Source organism: Schistocerca gregaria, chromosome 2 (assembly GCF_023897955.1).
Source record: "Schistocerca gregaria isolate iqSchGreg1 chromosome 2, iqSchGreg1.2, whole genome shotgun sequence".
Taxonomy (NCBI): domain Eukaryota; kingdom Metazoa; phylum Arthropoda; class Insecta; order Orthoptera; family Acrididae; genus Schistocerca; species Schistocerca gregaria.
In genome coordinates, this window is record NC_064921.1 from 1007789565 (window position 1) to 1007813301 (window position 23737).

The following is a 23737-nucleotide window of genomic DNA, read 5'->3' on the forward strand; positions in this document are numbered from 1 at the left end:
TTAATAAGCCATTGCTGCAAAATAATAACACGAGTGGAAAAACTGGTAGAGGCCTACCTCGGAGAAGATCAGATTGGATTCCGTAGAAATGTTGGAACACGTGTGGCAACGACCTATCTTAGAAGCTAGATTAAGGAATGGCAAACCTACGTTTCTAGCCTTTGAAGACTTAGTGACAGCTTTTGACAATGTTGACTGGAATACTCTCTTTCAAATTCAGAAGGTGTCAGGGGAAAAATACAGGGAGCGAAATGCTATTTACAATTTGTACAGAAACCAGATGGCAGTTATAAGAGTCGAGGGACATGAAAGGGAAGCAGTGGTTGGGAAGGGAGTGAGACAGGGTTGTAGCCTCTCCCCGATGTTATTCAATCTGTCTATTCAGCAAGCAGTGAAGGAAATAAAAGAAAAGTTCGGAGTAGGTATTAAAATCCATGGAGAAGAAATAAAAACTTTGAGGTTCGCCGATGAAATTGTAATTCTGTCAGAGACAGCAAAGGACTTGGAAGAGCAGTTGAACGGAATGGATAGTGTCTTGAAAGGAGGATATAAGATGAACATCAACAAAAGCAAAACGAGGATAATGGAATGTAGTCGATTTAAGTCGGGTGATGTTGATGGTATTAGATTAGGAAATGAGACACTTAAAGTAGTAAAGGAGTTTTGCTATTTGGGGAGCAAAATAACTGATGATGGTCGAAGTAGAGAGGATATAAAATGTAGACTGGCAATGGCAAGGAAAGCGTTTCTGAAGAAGAGAAATTTGTTAACATCGAGTATAGACTTAAGTGTCAGGAAGACATTTCTGAAAGTATTTGTATGGAGTGTAGCAATGTATGGAAGTGAAACATGGACGATAAATAGTTTGGACAAGAAGAGAATAGAAGCTTTCGAAATGTGGTGCTACAGAAGAATGCTGAAGATTAGATGGGTAGATCACACAAGTAATGAATAGGATTGGGGAGAAGAGACGTTTGTGGCACAACTTGACCATAAGAAGGGATCGGTTGGTAGGACATGTTCTGAGGCATCAAGGGATCACGAATTTAGTATTGGATGGCAGCGTGGAGGTTAAAAATCGTAGAGGGAGACCAAGGGATGACTACACTACGCAGATTCAGAAGGATGTAGGTTGCAGTGGGTACTGGGAGATGAAGAGGCTTGCACAGGATAGAGTAGCATGGAGAGCTGCATCAAACCAGTCTCGGGACTGAAGACCACAACAACACTTAGAAATGAACTGAAGTGTAACTTTAAATGCGAACATTTTTAGGTTAGGCTTTACCGTGACTGTTATTGACATTAAATGAAGACAATAAGTTTACTGTTACCAGTCACTGTTTATTTGTTTCCACGACGCGTTTCGAAGGTTTAAACCTCCATCATCAGGTGGATATACATCAGTTAATGTGGCATTTGTGTGTTTGTGTTGTGTTACGATTTCTTTGGAGGAAGTTGTGACACTGCCTAGTGGAGAAAACAAAACAGTACTTCAGAACTTGGTCTGTTTTGACAAAAATTGAACTTGTATCTAGCAGTAAACATAAATTAAGTAAGATAAAGTACCTCCAGTGGTCACAGGATCCTTTCACAGTCGTAACACATCACATGAACACTATCATATTGTATAAACAAATATGGCGTCGTAATCTATTATGTGCATGGATCGTACAGCAAAAGAGAAAACGTTCTCACAAAGTCCAGAGAATATACGTCCTAACAACATTATTACAGAAAACTTTTTTGAAGGATTTGGAGGTGTTGAATACATTTGTTGGAGTAAATACTTCAGGCAGTAAGTAAATACGATTTTGACAGCTTAAAATAGCATAAAGTTCATACTCATTTATACAATCAGGTGAGGTGTTAGAAACTTTAAGTACAATAATCATATTGGCTACAGTGATAAAATAAAATAAAATAATACACAATTGGCAATTCTTATAGGGGTTCACAGGTAGATATGAAAGGCTGGAGGCAGAGGGGGAAGGAATATGAAGAGAACATGAGAGGGAGGGAGAGGGTGGAGAGAGAGATTGTATGACAGCAAACTTTACAAGGCAAAGGATCTTAAGATTGTGGTAATACATCGGTAAATGCTTAAAAAGTGCACATGGATGTGCATTTGTATCAGCAGTTGTATACATAGTTTCAAGCTGACAAGGGGTACAAGCTGTTGGTGTGATTGTATATCTGTAAATGAAGTCAATCTCCTGTACACTCAGGGCTGTTATTGTAGCATAAATAAATATTAGTGGTAAATCTTAAGGTCTGTGTGTGTGTGTGTGTGTGTGTGTGCTTAGCAATTTTTAATGACGTAGGCAGTTGTTGCAAACAGAGATGATACTACTGTAAATATTGTCATTTTTGTCATTTAAGATGCATTCAGGTTGTTTAGTTTGATGTTTGTATATTTGGAGTGTTTCAAGGATGTCTAGTTTTCTGCCTTTTGGTTGGATGTGTAGGATGCTGATACTTGTGTTGTTAACATGGTGTTTTGTTTCATGCAGGTGGGTGGCAATAGCTGATGTGTGGTATTTTTTGTTTTTTAGTGCTGCCATGTGTTCTTTGAACCTAATCTCAAATGATCTCCATGTCTGGCCTATGTAGAAGCAGTTACAGTTTAAACATTTAATTTTGTATACGCCTGTGTGATGCAGAGGGTTTTGTGTGCTGATGTTGTGGGGTAATTTCTGTCCGATCCTGTTGTCTGTTGTGGAGGATATGCTTATGCCTTTTCGTTTGAAGACACTGGCTATCTGATAGGAAATCTTACCTAGAAAGGGGATTGTGTGGAAGATGATATTTTCTTTTTGTTTTTTGTGTTGTGATTTCTTTGCCATTATTGAGTGTTTTAGGGTGTCTACTATGGAGCTGTTATAACCATTTGCAATAGCTGTTTGTTTTATTATTTGAATTTCTTGATCACTTTTGTCTTCAGAGAGTGGTAGTTGGATAGCTCTATTGATCATGTACCGGAATGCTGCCATTTTGTGTGCTGTGGGGTGACAGGAGGAGTTGTGGATTGTAGTATGTGTTGTGGTAGGCTTCCGGTAAATTTCAAACTCATGTCTGTTATTCCTTATTCTAACTGTAAGGTCTAAGAAATTTATACTGTCATTTGTTTGGTGTTCAACTGTGAATTTTATGTTTTCATGGGAGCTGTTGAATAACTGGTTCAACTCACTGATGTCATCTTTAGTGCCTTTGATTAAAATGATGGTGTCATCCACATATCTGCAGTAGTAGATGATATTTTTGAGGAGGTGGTGCTCAGAATTCAGGATTTTGTCTTCTAACTTACTTATAAATATTTCAGCTAGCAACCCAGAAAGATTCAAGCCCATTGCCAGGCCATCTGTTTGTATGTAGATTTTATGGTTGAATTTAAAGTAGTTGTGTGAAAGTGTGAATTCGAGCAGGTCCATTAGCTCAGTAATGTGAGATGAAGGGATTTTTTTATGTTTTTGTAGGTTGGCATTGATTATCTGTAGTGTGGGATCTATTGGCACAGAGGAATAAAGGTTTTGTATGTCAAATGAGGCAAGTGAGGCTCCGTCAGGTACTTCTATGTCTTTGACATGTTGTGTGAATTCAGTTGTGTTTTTAAGTGTTCTCTCATTATTGAATGTGTATGCTTCTTTGAGAATTTTGAAGAGCATTTTGTTGAGTTTGAATGTTGGGCCGTTCCTGCAGTTCACTATAGGTCTTATGGGGGTCCCATTTTTGTGTATCTTGGGTTGTGACCGAAGGCAAGGTGCTTGTGGGCTCATTGTTACAATATTTCTTGCTTCTTGGATGGTGAGTAGAAAGTTGATGTTGTTTGACATGTGTTTAATCTCTTTTTGAATTCTGGCTGTTGGATCTTTATGTATCTCTGTTATGTGGTTGGTTTGGAAGAAGTCTAAAGTTTTTTCTACATATGTTGCTCTGTTCATTACAACAGTTGTGTTACCCTTGTCAGCTTTTACAATTATTGCATTATTCATGTTTAATTTAGTCTTAATGGTACGTGTAAGGATTTCTTCTCTTTTCTTGTATGCTGGGAATGGTTTTGCAATTTCCTTCTCAATAATTTCATTAATTTTGTGGCAGGCTGCTATTCTGTCATTTTGCTTCTTAAGGGCGATGGTTGAGATCTGTGTGGCACTAGTGATGAGCTTTTCTTGGTTCCTTGGGTCCAGTGGAACTTGAACATTGTGTTTTAAACCTTTGCAGAGTAGTGTTTCTTCTTCTGCAGTGAATATTATGTCTGTGTTGTTGAGGAAAGGTGTGTAGAATGTGTGTTTCCTTTGGCTGTTTTGGTTCAGTTTGGGAGGTAACTGTTGATTTATAAGACTGGCTAGTTTTTTCTTCTGTGTGGTTTTTGTTTTCTGTACAATGAACTCGATGTACTTTATGACTTTTTCGGTTATGGAATCGTAGTCTAGTTTATGAAGCAACTTTCCCAACCGTATATCTGCATTATAAAGCTGTGTGTTGAACATTTGTTTTTTAATATAAAGTTCTTTCAGTTCGTTTTTCACCCAGAATTTCCGTGCGTTTATCAGTGTTTTCTTTGCAGTTGTCGTGTTTATTTTGACGTCAATCTTTACATAATTTAGAATGACGTTATTTCTGAGACAATGTCTCCTCAGAAATCAGCGTAACAGCTCATGCATCGAAGCTGCTTACAAGAATAATATACAGAAGAATGCAAAAGAAAATTGAGAATGCGCTAGGTAACGATCAGTTTGGCTTTAGGAAAAGTAAAGGCACGAGAAAGGCAATTCTGACGTTACAGCTAATAATGGAAGCTAGGCTAAAGAAAAATCAATACTCGTTCACAGGATTTGTCGACCTGGAAAAAGCGTTCGACAATATAAAATGGTGCAAGCTCTTCAAGATTCTGAAAAAAGTAGGGGTAAGCTATAGGGAGAGACGGGTCATATACAATATGTACAACAACCAAGAGGGAATAATAAGTGTGGACGATCAAGAACGAAGCGCTCGTATTAAGAAGGGAGTAAGACAATGCTGTAGCCTTTCGCCCCTACTCTTCAATCTGTACATCGAGGAAGCAATGATGGAAATAAAAGAAAGGTGCAGGAATGGAATTAAAACACAAGGTGAAAGGATATCAATGATACAATTCGCTGATGACATTGCTATCCTGAGTGAAAGTGAAGAAGAATTAAATGATATGCTGAACGGAATGAACAGTCTAATGAGTACACAGTATGGTTTGAGAGTAAATTGGAGAAAGACGAAGGTAATGAGAAGTAGTAGAAATGAGAACAGCGAGAAACTTTACATCAGGATTGATGGTCACGAAGTCAATGAAGTTAAGGAATTATGCTACCTAGGCAGTAAAATAACCAATGACTGACGGACAGAGCAAGGAGGACATCAAAAGCAGACTCGCTATGGCTAAAAAAGCATGTCTGGCCAAGGAAAGTCTACTAATATCAATTACCGGCCTTAATTTGAGGAAGAAATTTCTGAAGATGTACGTCTGGAGTACAGAATTGTATGGTAGTGAAACATGGACTGTGGGAAAACCGGAACAGAAGAGAATAGAAGCATTTGAGATGTGGTGCTATAGGCGAATGTTGAAAATTTGGTGGACTGATAAGGTAAGGAATGAGGAGGTTCTACGCAGAATCGGATAGGAAAGGAATATATGGAAAACAGTGATAAGGAGAAGGGACAGGATGATAGGACATCTGCTAAGACATGAGGGAATGACTTCCATGGTACTAGAAGGAGCTGTAGAGGGCAAAAACTGTAGAGGAAGACAGAGATTGGAATACGTCAAGCAAATAATTGAGGACGTAGGTTGCAAGTGCTACTCTGAGATGAAGAGGTTAGCACAGGAAAGGAATTCGTGGCGGGCCGCATCAAACCAGTTAGTAGACTGATGACAAAAAAAAAAAAAATCCGCATACCGCAAGTCACCTGACGATGCGTGGCGGAGGTTACGTCGCGCCACTAAAAGTCGCTTCCTTTCTTGTTCCACTAGCAAATAAAACGCAGGAAAACCGACTGTGTGTACGCCTCCGCAAGAGCCCTTATTGGTGTTATCCTATATTCGTGGTCCTTATGCGAAATGATTGTCGGTAGTACGATTGTTCTATAGTCAACTTAGAATTTCGCTTCTCTAAATTTTCTCAGTGGTACTCAGAAAGAACGTAGTTTTCCCTCCAGGGTTTCCCACTAGAGTTCCCAAACCATTGTCGTCATACTTGCGTCTTAACTATACCTACCGGTAACAAATCTATTAGCCCTCCTCTAAATTTCTTCGACATCTTCTTTAAATCCGACCTGATGAGGATCCCAAACAACTGAGCAGTGCTCAACAATGTGTCACTCTAGTGCCTTTTATGCTGTCTCCTTTAGCGGTAAACCACACATTCCCAAAACTCTGCCAGTAAACCAATGTCGACCATTCTCATTTCTTACCACAAATCCTTACGTGCTCGTTCCATTCCGTATGGCTTTGCAACGTCAGGGTCAGATATTTAATCGACGTAACAGTGTCAGTAGCATACTACTAACGATGTATTCTAACATTGCGGGAATGCGTTTCCTAATCACCTGCATTATTTACATTTTTTTCTACATTTAGAGCAGGCTGCCATTTCTCAAACCAAATAGAGATTCCATCTAAGTCATCTTGTATCCTCCTACAAACACTGAAAGGCGATGCCTTCCTATACACCACAGCATCATCAGCAAACAGCCGCAGACTAATGCTTCCCTTGTCCGTTAGAATATTTATGTAGTCTATGTAGGGAATAAGAGCGATTCTATCACACTTTCCTGTGGAACTCCCGATGATACCCTCTTATGTGATGAGCACTGGTCGCCGCGGACGACATACTGGGATCTTTTACTTACTACGCCTTCGAAACACTCGTATATTTGAGAACTTAATCCACACGCTCGTTCTGCATTAACCGTCTGCAATGGGACACCATGTCAAACGCTAACGCTTTTCTCATATCGAGGAACATGGAAACTGTCCGTTGCCCTTCATCTACAGTTCGCAGTACATCATGTAAAGCACTTATTTCAATTGTGGCACAAGTCCATTTTTGTTACACTTATGTATTGTGTATACACTTGATGGTATCTCAACTGCAGAATTTTCAGCGCTCATTTAACTTTAGGACTCTGAATCTTAGAATGAACAGAAGAGTTGTACCACTACTGAAATAAGCCCTTCAAGTGAGAAAAGGGAAAACTGAATGTTGCACGAGGAATGTTTTGTAGAGCTGTGTCGATTTATGGACAGGAGGTGTTGCTTCTCTTGAAATAAGCCCTTCAAGTGAGGAAAGGGAAAACTGAGTGTTACACGATTGGTGTTTTGTAAAACTGTGTTGATTTATAGACAGGAGGTTTGGCTTCTCAGCGAAATTTACTACATTAGAACTGACAATATGTTCAATAATTCTGCAGGAAACCTGTGTTAAGGATATTTGTCTGTAACGTTGCGGCTCAGTTCTTTTACCCTTGCTATTTACAAAAGTGACCTGAGCTCTTTTTCAGTCGCCTGGGACTTTGCTCTGGACGAGAGAATCGCGAGAATGCAAGGTAAAGATGCGCCCACTGACGTTCTCTTTGTAATATCGAAATGGGATTCCATCTGCACCTGGTGACTTCCTTGCTTTCAACTCTTTCAGTAGCTTCCCTACGCCAGGCTGCCTATTAATATGTCCTCTATATGGGACTTCCTGCGATTGTTAAACGACGGTATGCTTGTACGTTCCTTTCGTGTGGCCGGTTTCTTAAACGCAGAAGTTAAAACTTCAGCTTTTATTTTTGTACCCTCTCCTCGCACGTCAGATTAGTCAAAGAATAACTGGTTAGAGGCATTCGACCCGATTACCGATTTAACGTAGGACCTGAATTGTCTCGGGTTCTGGGCTAGACCATTTGTGAAGATATGATGGTGGTACTTGTTGCACGCTTCGCACATCGATCGTTTCACAGACTCACGAATCTCTACTAACTTCTGCCTTTCGTCATTTGCGCGTTCTCTTTTGAACCGAGAATACAAAAGTCTTTGCGTCCTCAGTTTTTTCCAAAATTTTTGTTAAGCCACGGTGGGTCTTTTCCGTCCTTAATCAACTTACTCGGCATGTACTTCCTCAGGGCGCAATTTACAAAACATCTAAACGCTGCTCATATTCCTTTACTTCCATCATAGTGAAACTATGTTACCTTCATTCTCTAAATGGGATGCTACAAACTGCATATCTGCTCTTCCTAAGAGAAATACACTCCTAGCCTTCTTGATTACTCTTGTAATCATCGTCTATACGATGATATCGGATCAGTAATTCCTGTCTCTACATTGGCAAATATTTACATAGGAAATTCGGAGACATTACATTCCAGCACAACCTTGTACTTCAAATGATCCGCGACCGATGAAAGAACAAAAACGTTCGAGATAAAAGCGCTGTATGTTACTCAGAAGTGAAATACACAGAAACGACAGGGAAGACAAGATTAAAAGCATGTGGGAAAACGTGAAGAAATAGAAAAAAGATCTGATTGTTGGAAGGAATCGTTAAGCATAGATGGAAGTGCGAATACCTTTCTGGGAAATTAAAAGCGAAGGCGTCTACATTAAGATTGTACTAAGTATTCCTGTGTTAAGACGTAAAGGAGAGGGGTGAGGTGGAAAGAGTACACTGAAGGCATCTATGGGGGTTGAGACTTGTCTGATAAAGAGATATAAGAAAAGATGTGCGTCGATATTGTATATAGAGGAGATCCAAGGCAAGACTGAGAATTAAAAGAGCATTAGAGGACTTACAGTCAAATGAAGCACAATGGTAAGCACCTCCTTCGAAATTACTAAAATTATTGAAGGAAGTGGTAACCAAATGACTATTCAAACTGGTGTGTAGAATATATAAAACTGAAGATATACAATAAAACTTTCATAGAAGTATAAGTCACGTTATCGCAAATGTAGCAACGTCAGATAAATGCTTGGACTATCTCATAACCCGCTTAGTAACTAATTTTTCAATGCTTCTGTTAATACCTATATAAAAAGAATGGAAAACTAAACGGAATATCTGAAACATCCTGGCAGATTGAATCTGTGTGCCGGACCGAGACTCGAATTCGGGACCTTTAACTTTCGCGTGCGAGATTGGAACGTCGGAGACGAGATAATGGCAGTACAGCTGTGAGGACGGGGCGTGAGTCACGCTTGGGTACCTCAGATGGAAGACCACTTGCACGCTAAAGGCAGAGTTCCCGAGTTCGAGTCTCAGTCCGGTACACAGTTTTAATCTGCCAGGAAGTTTCATATCAGTACACACTCCACTGGGGAGTGAAAATCTTATTCTGGAACGGAATATCTGTTGGATGAGGATCGGTTTGTCTTTAGGAGAGGTAATGGGCAGAGAGACGGTTCTGACGTTGCCCTTCACAACTTTGGAAAAATCATGAATCTTTCATAGAATATGTTGACCTAAAAGTACTGTTCGACGGCGTGAAACGGTGCAGGATGTTCTAAATTCGAAGAAAAATTTAAGTAAGCTATAGCGAAAGGCCGGTACTGTACATTGTGTACAAGATCCAATAGGCAACAGTAAGAATGGAGATATGTAACTAAGTGTTCGTATTCAACAGAGTGAATGCTAGGGTTAAACGGCACTACAATTCAGGACGAAAGGTGTAAGTGGTAAGATTAGCTGACGAAATTTTTAACGCCACTGAACATGAAAAAGTTTTACAAAAATGTTGAATCGGATGAGCTGTCAATTTAGTAAAGACGGCGATTTAAGAGTAAACCGTAGAAAGGTGAAATAAATGAGGAGTAGTAAGAATGAGATTAACGACAAACTTAAAACGAAAATTGTCCACGATGTAGGCGAATTTAAGAAACTGTGTTACCTTGTAAGCAATAAACACATCATGGTGAAAGGGCGAAGGGCATCGAAAACATTGTAGCATAAGAGCAACCAAAGTTGGTATTCATGGTCAAAAGAAGGCTAGTGGTATCAAACAAAGACTTTAAAGAAATTTCTGAGAATGCATGGCTAGATCACTACACCACCGTGCGGTGGTGCCGGCCGCTGTGGCCGTGCGGTCAGGAACGGCGTGACCGCTACGGTCGCAGGTTCGAATCCTGCCTCGGGCATTGACGTGTGTGATATCCTTAGGTTAGTTAGGTTTCAGTAGTTGCAAGTTCTAGGGGACTGATGACCACAGATGTTAAGTCCCATAGCACTCAGAGCCATTTGAACCATTTTCTTTTTTTGTGCGGTAGTGAATCATGGAGTGTAGAACCATGTCATTTTTCATTCATACAACATTTTATGTTCAGTTGAATGTGTACTGGTATAGACCTTGTTCACCTTAGTAGCCGACACGAGCACACATTACTGCAGAGTTAAGAGTACTGTAAACTGCCTTCATCAGACAAAGTATCCTCTTCACAAAACACAATTTTTCAGGTTAAAGAAGTGCAAAAGCCAGTCGATGTGGCCTAGAGCTTCTAGGCACTTCAGCCCGGAACCACGCTGCTGCTACGGTCGTAGGTTCGACTCTTGCCTCGGGTATGGATTTGTGTGATGTTCTTAGGTTAGTTAGGTGTAAGTAGTTCTAAATGTATGTGACTGATGGCCTCAGATGTTAAGTCTCATAGTGCTTAGAGCCATTTGAACCATTTAGAAGTTCAAAACCCCGATGTGAAGAATTTTCTTCAACCCTCCAAAACTGATTGTGGGCAGGGCACCTATTTACGAACTAACCATTAAATTTTGTCGCGAGAAGTTAAATGGATAAAGCGAAAATTAATACCCAGACACAATTGTTAAAGTGGGAAATTAGCACAGCATTTCACTTTGACGAATGCTGTCTGACTGGAGTGTTATGTTGGTTATCATTTTGAGTTGATGGTTAATATCTTCTAGGACAGAGATAAAAAGCCTACAACATAAAGTAAGTGAAGAGGTGGAACAGAAACAATCGTTAAATTCAATACTCACATTTGTTCATAAACAGATTTATGGGATGAACATACAAAATAAACAGCCAAAGACATGTGAAAAGTACATCTATCGATATTTGCATGAAGATTAAATGGAAAGCCGCGTCACTTCCCAGTCAGTTAAATTACTTCTTACCCTTTTAAGAATTTACTCTTTCCCAAAATTTAACGATAACTGAAAACAATTTAATCCTGAAACTCTCGATCGAAACAGTGGCTGGAAGTTGGTGACTAAAACCTTGAAGTTCATACCAGTGTTAATGTAGATAAGATAGGCAACTGCCCTTGATTCCTCAATTTGAAATGAAGCTGAACCAGACTGCCGGTGCTGCGATGTATCCTGACCATAAGTATGATATTCTGCGCCGAGCTGTGTGCTGCAGATGTGGTTGCCACTTCACGAAGACGGAGTCATCAGCGCCTTTTCGGGACTCCAGGATGTGGTATCTTCTGCTGCGCTTCTGCGCCACGTCTATCAGGACACCACGAAGTCCTAACACAAATCTGATGCAGACCTTCTGGCGTCTTACTCTACTCTCAATGCAGACACTGACGCATCCTACCGCCAACAGGTGCCAGTCACCAATCGCATAATTACGAACAAGGGCCGTCCAATTACGACACTTCTCTCCAACACAGACACAGCCAAAAATAGAGCATCTTTTTCAATCTCCAGTGACAACAGGAAACTCTCAAAAAATGGTTCAATTGGTTCTGAGCACTACAGGACTTAACTTCTGATGTCATCAGTCCCCTAGAACTTATAACTACTTAAACCTAACTAACTTAGGGACATCACACACATCCATGCCCGAGGCAGGATTCGAACCTGTGACTGTAGTGGTCGCGCGGTTCCAGACTGAAGCGCCTAGAACCGGTCGGCCACCACAGCCCGTATGAAACTCTCCCCTGCTATCAAAAATCATTCATTTCAGCACTGTTATGTCACGTCACGCATCTTTACGTCAACTGCAGATTCTCCTACCAATGTCCTTTGCCTTGGAACTTGGTTTGAGAAACTGAGGAAGGACCGGTATGAGATTAGAGTTTTTTCCTGTGGCCCTCGCTTTCTACAAGTGACAGATCCCGCGACTCCTATACAAGGCACCGTACTGCCCTCTCGCTGGACAGCAGCTGCAAGCAGTCGTGTGGGACGACAACGCCTGCCGCTCCCTGTCGGCACCGTGCAGACTTCCCGACTTCACTTCCAAGAATCCTGCGCCACCCGGGCCGCGCTCCCATCCTCCGATTACCGACCTGCTTGGCCAGAGGGTTTGCTGTTGCTCTGTCTCAACTCCAATGTGCTGCATATTCATATATGCCCCATAAACATTCAGAATACACTGAAAACTGTCACCGAGTCAATAAAGAGAGACATGAAAATGACACAGGACACCTTACTGCCAGTCATCATGCTTTATAATACGAATACCGATTTTCTCTGTTACCAGACTCCGACTTGTAAATATATTCTAATTATTGATGAGACCGGCATTTAAAATGCTTGCCGCGTTTCAAACGCAGGTGTCAGTTGTAGAGATATTCAAGTTATGTGATGCAGTCCTATTGAGAATTCGCATTTTGTGATTTGTACTTCTTGTCAGTAGGTATTAGACGTTACAAGGTGCCGTCACGCCTGCACTGTACAGGTCTTTTCTACAAGAAGATACACATTTATGCATACGAGTATTATACAGTCGTTGAAGATCTTTGTTGTGTGTTGATTTACTTCAATTTATGTTCAAGACCCCCTTTACATGTTCCATTGCGCTATGCTTGTGTACTTATTATTTCAATATTCATTAACATTTGTGATACTGTGTTGTTATTCATTTGTGGGACAAATTTTATACAAGGGAAATGTTTTCAGTTGATTAATACTGGACGCATAAGTGCTATGCATTATTAGATGAAACAGTAACATGTAGTAGCGCTTTTATTGTATTGAGCTATGTTAGAGAAATGTTGTTATCAAACGTCAGCTAGACTTAATACAAATATTTTCCCATGAATACATTCAAAAAAACTGGAAGACACACAAATTGGTAATGAAATTTCAGGGACTGGATACTCCAGAAAACGAAGTGCAATAACTGAGATTATATTATGCCACTTAGAGGCAAGTCTGGAAAGAAATGCAAGAACATTGTTGCAGCACATCAGAGCAGTGTGTCTGTAGCTTCTGCTCACAGAATCATGCAGGAAGTCAAGCTGAAAACTTTAACGGCAGAGTATACAGTGATAAGTGGAGATACTGTTACTCAACATCAGTACTGCAACTGGTTTCGTAGTCTGTGTTAAGATATCAGAGAGTAGCTTCCAGATACTAGAAAGAGCTGTAGACTGTAAATCTATAGGGAAAAAATAGATTCGAATACATTTAACAAAACATTGAGGATGTAGTGCGCAACTGATACTCTGAAACTCTAATATAAAGTGGGCATATGAGAGGAATACGAGGCGTGGAATAGTAAACAAATCAGAAGATAAACTAACCACAACACTGATTATTCAGAAGATACATCTGTAAAGGAAAATGAAATAACTTTCATAACATATACACCAACTGGTCGCAACAATCTTTTGTCATTTGTATGAGAAGCGTTATGTTATTTCTCATTGTAGCCTTAGGTCATGTATACTAAAGAATATGTTGGAATCTGACTTTGGCTTCCAAATACTTGCTAAAATAATATGTGCTTCCACTGCATCCCAAAGGACTGCAGTTACTACCAGACAATAAAGTTTTCTAGTATTGGTTGTTGTCCATCCTCAATAGCTATTCGCTTATTACAGATAACTCAGAATTTGTGAATGTGAAAAGGGACTGGTGATCGTGGGAGCGAGATAGGAAAGTATGTCCGACCTAACAAGAAGTAACTATAGCCTACGAATATGACAATGGTCCGGTAAGTAATAGAGGGTGCTGAACGAAACCGCTGTAAGGAGAAGCCTGGATTGTCTGTAAAGCAGAATGCCACTGTGAACGTTCGTAATGGATGATCCTGTAAAGTACTGACTGTAAATATCGGTGGTTTCTGACGAGTTTTCCTGGCCACACAGTTATGTGATATTGCGTTTACGTCATACAGCGGTAAATATCTCGACCATCAATGTAATTCCGTCTGCAGCGACCAAACGAAAAAAGACGACTGAGATGAAATGGGCATAACCCCTCTGAGGAATACCTCACTGACCGAAAGAGCGCAGTCACATGCAGCAATTTCTGTTAGCATCCTGTGCAGCTGTTGACACTGACCGTTGAGTTTGACCAAATGTTTATCGACCTCATGCATGCTGATTATAGGCCGTTTAGGTGGCATTCTGTCTTACAGCAGCTGTGATTGTTACTGAAAACAATACAGCCTTCCATTTCGGAGACTTATTTCCCACAAATAGTTCCAATTTTTTATGTAGTATACAGAAGTACAAATTTTTTTGATTACATGCTTACTTTAAGTGTAATAATTCGCCAACACTGTCAACTGTTAGTAAAAAGCAGAAAGAATGATAATCAAAACATCAATGGTTTTATCTCTTCACGGTAAGTAAGAGATCATCGAAGTGTCATCTGTACATTACCCAATTCATAGTTCGAGAGCTTGGTAAAGTGGACAGGTTTACCTGCAACAAAAGAAAGGAAATGAAAAGTTGGTATTCAAATTAGTGATTATTTACTGCCAACACTACGTAATAAGAAAATGTTTTATCTACAATGTACTATTTCGTAAGAATACGGAACACATAAACTAATACAGAGGACGTCGACAAACGTTTTATTACTTTCGTAGATGAATTCAGTGTCGACGCAACCATCTTATTTATTTTTGCTTTTAATAATTCCGTCATAAATTATTGTAAATCATCATCTGGAAATGACACAGTACCTATCGTTACCATAAAAGATAAAAGTAAATTACATGCCGGAGGAACATAGGAAAATGATGGTGCATAACATTCTACCACACCTTCATATATCAGGCATAAAGTTGAATGTTGTCTGCTCTGATTTGTCAACTTGTATGTATTATGTTTTACGTACCTCTTTTCGTGGAAAATGTTTGCTATGATATCTGCTCCCGCTGTTCGATTATTTAAACAGTCGCTTTTGCTGTTGTAGCGTTGATTTATCTTCACTAAGATATTCGAGCCAATGAGAACTGGAAGCACAGCTGCAGTCCGCAAAGCTTCGAGGTTCCAAGGGAACAAAGGGTCCTTCGTGCTATTCTATTCGACTCCTTTCTGGACGTTGGTGGTGTGCATTTCGTTGCTGTTTGCTACGTGCGGCGATAAGCTTGGCTGTGAATTTTGAATAGAAGGATACAGAGTGGTGCACTCGTATGGATGCAGTCATTGATTTGTATAAATGAGATTAGGCTGAGAATTGCAAACATTATTTCTCCATCGTTCTGCTCTGGAAAAGAAGGAAACAGTTTTCTGTAATTACGAGCATGCCGATCCATATTGGAAAAGGAATTTGTTTTGAGTGCTGAAGCAGTATGAATAGCAGAATGGGACTAACAGTCAGGATTAATGTGGGTTGGTATCCGTTCCCTTAGCAGAGTGTATTTTTATTCGTAACCTAGTTAAGCAAACAGCTTTTTCATTCAGCAAAGTTGAGCATGCATTTTGTCAGTTCTGCAAGTACTCCGGGGTGGAAGTTCTTGTTTAATGGTGGCTATAGGTAGCACCTGGCTCTCTTGTGATTAGCTATCACGTTACTTTGAAAAATATTTTCAGTAATTATTTTTTACTTCAAAACCTCAATTTCTTAAAATGTTGTTCTCTCACTAAATTAAATACAAAGGTACATGTTTCTGTACTTTGTCCGTGAATGATATGAGACAAAGTATACCTGCATAGTACAGTATCCACAACTAGTCTCAGTTTTGTGTAACTGGCGCTGTCATTAAATGTATGAAAATGAGTCTCACACTGAACAGATTTTCCAAAGGTGAAGGGTTACACACAGTGTTCTAGTGTAATTGTTAAGGCTTTCGGCACGTAAGCGTACGTCCAGAATTTCGTAACAGTAGTGCGTATGTCCGTTGAGTGTAATTTATGTTGAAAATTTGTGTTCTGAGCATTGGATTATAATTAAGATCCAAGCATGTTCCTCATAACTGCTTTTCCTGTGAGGCAAACTGTAGGAAATGCTTCACGATTACGTGTTAGTGTCTGTAATAGGCAACTTGTACACTATTAAGTAGGAAATGATTTCTATCGCCCAGTTAACCATTGAACTAAGTAAGTTTACCTGTGTTAATATTGTCTCTGAGGTCAGACAGGGCTGTAAAAGTATTTTGTGGGTCAATATGGTTGGAGAAAGGTAGACTTCTGATCAAGGCAACATTTGGTGTTTATTTCCGGGGCCACTATTCATTTTACCGTGCTCAGGCATCCCACATCTGTAAGAGCCTGTCCAGATCGAACTTATTGCAAGACATTCTATTTAGTGATTCACAGAGTCAGTGTCTTCCAGCTTACACCTGTTCGACTGTGCATTGCTAATGAATAGGGATTATATTTGGGCTATTTGTTAACACACACCTACATTTTATTATTTAATAAATAATTTAATCAAATATAACAAACTTTTCATTTCCCTGATATAAATTTTATTTTCATTAAAACAGCTATTTGCCAGGTATACAGTATATTACAGGATTCATTACACAAATTGATAACAGAGGATAGTATGCATTTCAAAAAGACAGTTCATTTCTTCTTCTGTGGGGAATTTTCATAGATGTGTGTGTGTTTTGCGAAAGTCAGTGGAACCCCTGTGCACTGTTCTGAACGTCAGTTTTTTCGTTTTCTATTATCGTACAGCTACACCTGCAAGGTGCTAATAACTCTATTAAATTGGATAAGTAAATTAAGTGGTCAAAAAGCATAAAAAGGGCATTAACAAGTTTATTTATGAATAACTGCGGGAAACGCGCTTATTGAAGAGAATTCTTTTGTTTGTTCCGCGGCTCATGCTAATTGCCTTGTTGAATTGGTACACTACTGTGGGACAATTTTTGATGGTTAGTCATGATTTGATTGAAGTCCAGCCTTGTTAATGGTTATTTACTAGAAGATGTCTGTGATTTGAAACAAGGAGTGTGAAACCTGAGAAAAAATTTGGGACTTTGTGGTGCACTTAGTATCTATTTATTCAAATTTAAATGAACAGTGACAACTATTTTCTTTGAGAAATTTTTCTTGGAACTTACGTCCAGACTTCCATGCAGAGTGCCGAAGATGTATACTGATGTGACACTGAAATGTTTCATGAACATAAGTATAATTAGCCAATGCTTCTGACGAACATTTTTCAGGGAATTTTTAGCTCTCTCATTTATATGGTGATAGTGATTTTTCTACGTTGTTCCATATAGAACAATTTTCTGTTATTTGTCTCCTTGCTCCTGATGGAACTGACAATGTTTTGAGGTATATTCATTATTGCCTTCTGAATTAATTGATTTGTTTATTATTTATTTATTTATGCATTTATTTTACCTTCAGGCCCTCTCTTACACCGAACCAGGCATACTCAGATTGAACGAGTTACAGTTTCTACATAACATTAAGGACATATAACGTATTATGCAGTATTGATGTTATAGAAAAAAATAGATATTATAACAGTAGTACAATGATAATTATAACAATAAAAATAATTATAACAATCAAGAATAATAATAATAATAACAATAATAATAATAATGACTATGTATATGAAAGTAAACATACTTTTCTTTTGTGAATGTCAGTCCCATTGTTAGTTGGGAATTTTCTCGTTATGTTCTTGCAGCTTGTGAGTTATTCTCATCGAGCAGAGACATAAGACGATAGAATGGGGTGAAAGAGATATATAAGAGGTAGATGGGTTAGAGGAAGAGAAACAGAATGGTAAAATTCGAAGCTGTGATGGAGAGGAGAAAGAAAGAAATGGGAGGGGAACAACAATGGTGGCTATACCGTCCCTAATATGTAAGTTTTGAGTGCCCTCTTGAATGTTGAGTAGTTCTGGATAAGACGCAGATCACAGGGGAGTGCGTTCCATAGTCGTATGGCTGAGATGGAGAATGACACGCAGAAAGATTTTGTGTTATGTATAGGTACAGCCAAGATGATAGACGTATCCGATCTGGTATTGCGATTGTGGAATGATGATAGGTGTTTAATGTGAGAAGATAAGTATTGGGGGCACCAGTGGCTAAGAAATCGATGAAGTAAGCACATCGTGTGGAGATCGCGTGCCTTATGTGGGCGTATCCACCCTAGCAGGGAGTATGAAGGACTGATATGATCATACAACCGAATATTGCGCACTTATCTAACGCAAGCATTCATCACTAGCTCGAGGCATCTAGAATTTTCACTATTTGTGCCATGTTGAACTACATCACAGTAGTAAAGATTAGGCAAGACTAGTGTTTGGACTAATTGTTAAAGATTTGTTAATGATTACTGTAAAGTTTTAGGTCTTCCTTTTTCTCGAATTCGGGTCTTATGTATTTTTCTTGTCACTTGGCGTCTTCTGAGCTTATTTTCAGATTGTTACTTGGGCTTTTCTTGGAGCTAATATTTTTGAGAGGTGTAGCAAAGAGATGAATTTAAATTTGTGGAAATTCTGATGCAGATATCATGTCAACTGCATCTACTCGGGGAATCGTAATGAATTATATACTGATTCAGTTGGCAATTCTTATAGTCAAGGAGAATGTGATGTTACCAGAGACGTTAACACTGAAATTCAAGAAGGCATTATTATAGACATATATAAGCGTGATGTTGGCGCTAAATTAATCCAGAAATATGGAACAAATGGAGTGGAAGCATTATACTATCACTTTTGTGGGCCAGGTGTTCAAAAAGTGTGAACACAATTGTTCAGTCACTGAGCTTGAAGCTCTAGGTGTAGCATGGCTTTTCGGGGGAATTTAGGTGTTATCTGATCAGAGAATCAACGACTCAGAAGTTGACTCATGATTGTTTAGCCAGGTAGGGCATGTACCTTCAAGAGTTCAACTTCAAGACGGTGTATGTTATTTTTGACACGTTTTTGAGATCTCTAGGGTTGAATAAGTGAAGTGATGAAGATCTCAAGGAGAATGATTTCAGTATCATATACTTCCAATGCCAAACTTCCAAGTAGTGAGACAAGGATCGGTCATGCCACGACACAGAGACGACGTGGAGACATCACAATAACATTTCCATTCCAGAATTTTACTTAGTTACAGATGACACCTAATTCTAGAGGAGAGGTAGAGATAATTCACAGTAGGGTGTGTACATTCCTGACTAATTGCTCAGTAATTTAGTATAAAATATTCATTTAAATTACATATGCTTCGGTGCAAGGAAGCACAAATTTTATGAAACACACTACATTTTGCATAATGAGAAACATATTTGCATTGTTCTGGCTCCATACAAGCCCTATCAAAAGGTGAAACAGTTGACAGTGTCTCATCACACACTATTATTTCCGGTTAATCCTTCAAGATTGAAAGAGTTTGCTGCAGTAGATTTATTCATTCCTCTTACAAAAACTAATCAGTGCTATTCCTATATTTTGTGGCTGCTGAGTTGACTTCCAGATTTTTGTCGTTCAAGTCAGTGCTGAATGTTAGCAGTCAGTTTGTTAGGAAGGCATTCTTTAATTCCTTCCTCCATATAGTTGGAATGGTGGACAAAATGTGCATAGATTAGAGGAATCCAGAGTTGAGGACCGGACATAGGTATTTTCCCTGTGAAAATTCGTGAGCAAGAATTAATAACTGAGGTTATTTGGAATAACTTAAAGGCGTATTGTATCTAAGTTAAATCTCAAACAATGCAGAAAGAAGTGTGAATGCGAGAAGCGTGAAGCAACTACTAACATAAAAAATTACCAATACTGTAACGGAAGGGTCTTTATGTATTCTGACTCCAGGCTGAAACTGTAGAACTTTCGAAAAGCTAGAAAACTGGAGGGGACGGGGGTAGGAACTGGCTAAACTGAAAGAAACAGAGGTTCCAGGATGAAATTTTCATTCCACAGCGGAGTGTATGGTGGTATAAAACTTCCTGGCAGATTAAAACAGTGTGCCAGACAAACTCGAGCTCATGACATTTGAATTTCGTGGGTAAGTGCTCCAACTACTGAGATACCCAAGCATGACCCACGACACCTCCGCACAGCCTGACTTCCGCCAGTGAAGCAGTTACCCTCGAAAAACAAAGATCCTAAATTGGAGTCTCGATACAGCTCACAGTTTTGATCTGACAGGGAGTATCAGAACAAAGATTTCTGAGTTTTTCAAACGGAGCATTAAGCAAGATTGATTTCAATAGATGAAAGGAACATAACAGCATGTAGCTCGTTAAACTGAATGATGAGACAGTGAAGGTAACAGAGGAGCAAGTAGGTAAACAGACAAAGTCTAACAAAAATCCTTGGATGTCACAGAAGATATGAAATTTAACTGATAAAAATAAGAAAATATGTATGTACGGTAACTGAAGTAGGTGAGACTCAATATAAAGTTTAAAAATGAGATCAAGGGCAAGTGCGAAAGCTCTAAGTAGGAATCGCTAGATAAGTAATGAAAGTATATGGAAAACTATGTAATTGGGGAAAAGGTAGATATGGCCAACAAAAAGGCGAAGGAGGCGTTTGGAGTTAGGAAAACCAATAATAAGCAAAGAAGGGAAAGCTGGAAGTCAGAAAGGCTATGTATACGGTCTATAAAAGGGCAATATCATAAAATGGCAAGAAAAAGCAGATAAAAATTAGATATGATACTGTAATAAGTATTCGACATAGCACCGAAAGACCTTAGCCGAAGAAAGCTATAGAGTAGATGAAAAACGCTAGTATTCCTGGGAGACAGTCATAACAAAACTTGGTGGTCAAGATATGTGAGACAGGGGAAAGACCCTTAGACTTAAAGAAGGAAGCAATAATTCCTATAGCTAACAAAGCAGGTGTTGACAGGAGTGAATATTATTGAACTCTCAGTTTAATAAATTATATTTGCAGAATACTGAAACAAACTACTTAAAAAAGAACAGAAAAGCTGGTAGAAGTTGACCTTAGTGATTACCATTTTGTGTTGGTGAGAAATGTTGGATAGGTGAGGCGACACTGACTGTACCCCACTATCTGAAGAGTTCACAATGGGGTGGACACAAACACCTCTGATGTTCGCTACCGACGTCATGCACGCTGATTATAGGCCATTTAGGTAGCATTCTGTCTTACAGTAGCTGTTACTGTTACTGAAAGAAATACATCCTTCCATCTCGGAGACTTATTGCCCACAAATAGTGCCAATTTTTTATATAGCATACAGAAGTACAACATTTCCTTTATTACATGGTTACTTTAAGTGTAATAGTTCGCCAACACTGTCAACAGTTAGTAAGAAGCAGATAGAATGATAAAACATCAATTGTGTTTTCTGTACATTACCAATCTCATAGTTCGAGAGCTTGGTAAAGTGGACAGGTTTACCTGCAACAAAACAAAGGAAATGAAAATTCTGTATTCAAATTACTGATTATTCAATGCCAGCACTACGTAATAAGAAAATGTTTTATCTACATTACACTATTTCGTAAGAATACGGAACACACAAACGAAGACAGAGGACATCAAAAAAGTTTATTACTTTCATAGATGAATTCAGTGTCAAAGGAAACATCTTATTTATTTTTGCTAATTCCTTCATAGCCTATTGTAAATCATATCTGGAAATGACACAGTAACTATTGTTACCACAAGAGATAAAAGTGAATTACATGTCGGAGGAACATAGGAAAATGGTGTTGCATAACATTCTACCGCGACGTTGAGATATCCGGCATAAAGTTGTTTCTTTAGTATGTTCGCTACTCTATGTGTCAATTTATGGGTGTAACTCGTAGTGTGACATGTGCTTATTTGCTGTGTGATATTGTCATTGTGTATTGCGTGTATTTTGGGTTTGGAACTTGTGTTTTTCTGCGTTAAGGATGTGTTGTTTTTGTTTCGTATTACAGTATTTTGAGTTGCAATTTTTTATTGAGTCTGTACTAGATGTGTGTCATGCCCTTTTTCCTACCTATCTCTGTGATTGTACATTTTCATGTTCAAAATTTCTTTTGTTGAGTGGAATCCTGTGTATTATAACATGTGTCTTAGTGCCATGATTGGATGAGGAACGTATTATTGTGTCTGTGGCCGTTGCTTTTCTGAAAATTTCGCTGGAGTGTTTAGCATTTTCTTTTATTATTCTTAAGTCAAGAAAACTCATTTGCCCCTTTTTTCTCTTTTTCAAGTTTAACTCTTACATTCTGATGTGTTTTGTTGATTTCAGAGTAGAGTTCATCTCTTCATTTGGCTTATCCACCAGGAAAGTAATGTAATCCACATGTATGTACCAACATGTGGTTCTAAATGTTTCATCAGTTTCTATCTTTTCAATTATCTGGTTTCCTAAATAACTGATAAGAATATTGCTTACATTTCCTGAAAATGTGGAAAGTCAAAGTGGAAGTCTTTCTGCTCAATAATCAGTCTGAACATACTTGCTATTTCTGTTGTTGCTTCTGTATGAGGTTCTTGTGGGAAGCGAGTTTTGTCTTTGATACTGATGGAAGTTCACAGAATTAGTAACACAAGAGATGTCTACATTGTTCATTTCTACTACGATCTCGATAAATCATATTTCTTGCAGGTGCACTCGGATATACTCTTAGAATTAAAATGTGAAAAATATGGCTTAAATGAACGTTATACGAATAGTTCACACAAGGCAAGTTGATGATCCGCTGTGAAGGAGGAGAAACGTCTAAGATATTAGGTCAGGTGACAAAGATTAAACTACTGGAAAAGAGCAAATGTACTTTGAGAAGGACAATAAAAATAAACAAAGGGAAGAGAGAAGTAGATGAAGTGAAGTCAGAAAGGTATAGATGGTAAAATCGGTAGGCAGCCAGTAAAGTTAAAGACGAAGGTAGGGGAACAGATGGAGAGCGCAGCAAATAAGATCCGCTGAAGCGTTTAACGGACTATAAGAAGCAGGCGGTAGGGTAGAACAGCTGATTTAGCAGCACGGAAGGCACTGGGGCTGAGAAGTAAGAAAGCCAATACGGCAGACTCTACTAGATGATACCAGCGTGAGAAGAATTGGAACTACATCATACCACTTCACCTTATATTAGAAGCACTCGGGGAACACCAGAGGCCATATACTGACATGATTTCCCACGGGGGGCTTACTGCCAGTTGAATGAAACTCACATCCTCTCTCTCTGAAATAGTCAGAGGATTTTCGCGGGAGCAGAACGTAAGATTATGTTAGAGTTCAATCGCCTACAAGAAATGAAACATCTTTCTAAGCCTCAACTCATTTATAGAGGTAGCACACGTCACGTAACATAATTTTTCAGCCGAAACGAAGCATTTCTCTGCAACAATTAATTGCTAGTGAGATATCATATACTTGCAGCACAAGGGATCAAAATATGTCCAAGGAATGTAAATCTGTGAAATTTAAATGTATGAAGAGTAAAATATGTTTTCCTTATACCAAAATTTACGTCAAAGAAGCCATCATTCTTCTGATGCAAAACTAAGCTGTTGAATGATTTCAAACAAATTGTCCTAACAACGCCTTAAATACGGAATGCTGTAACGGTGACATTTTCGAGCAGTCGTCTTGCTCTAACATCTCGAGTGTAAACCAGTGGAGGAAGCGTCATCAAGAAGCA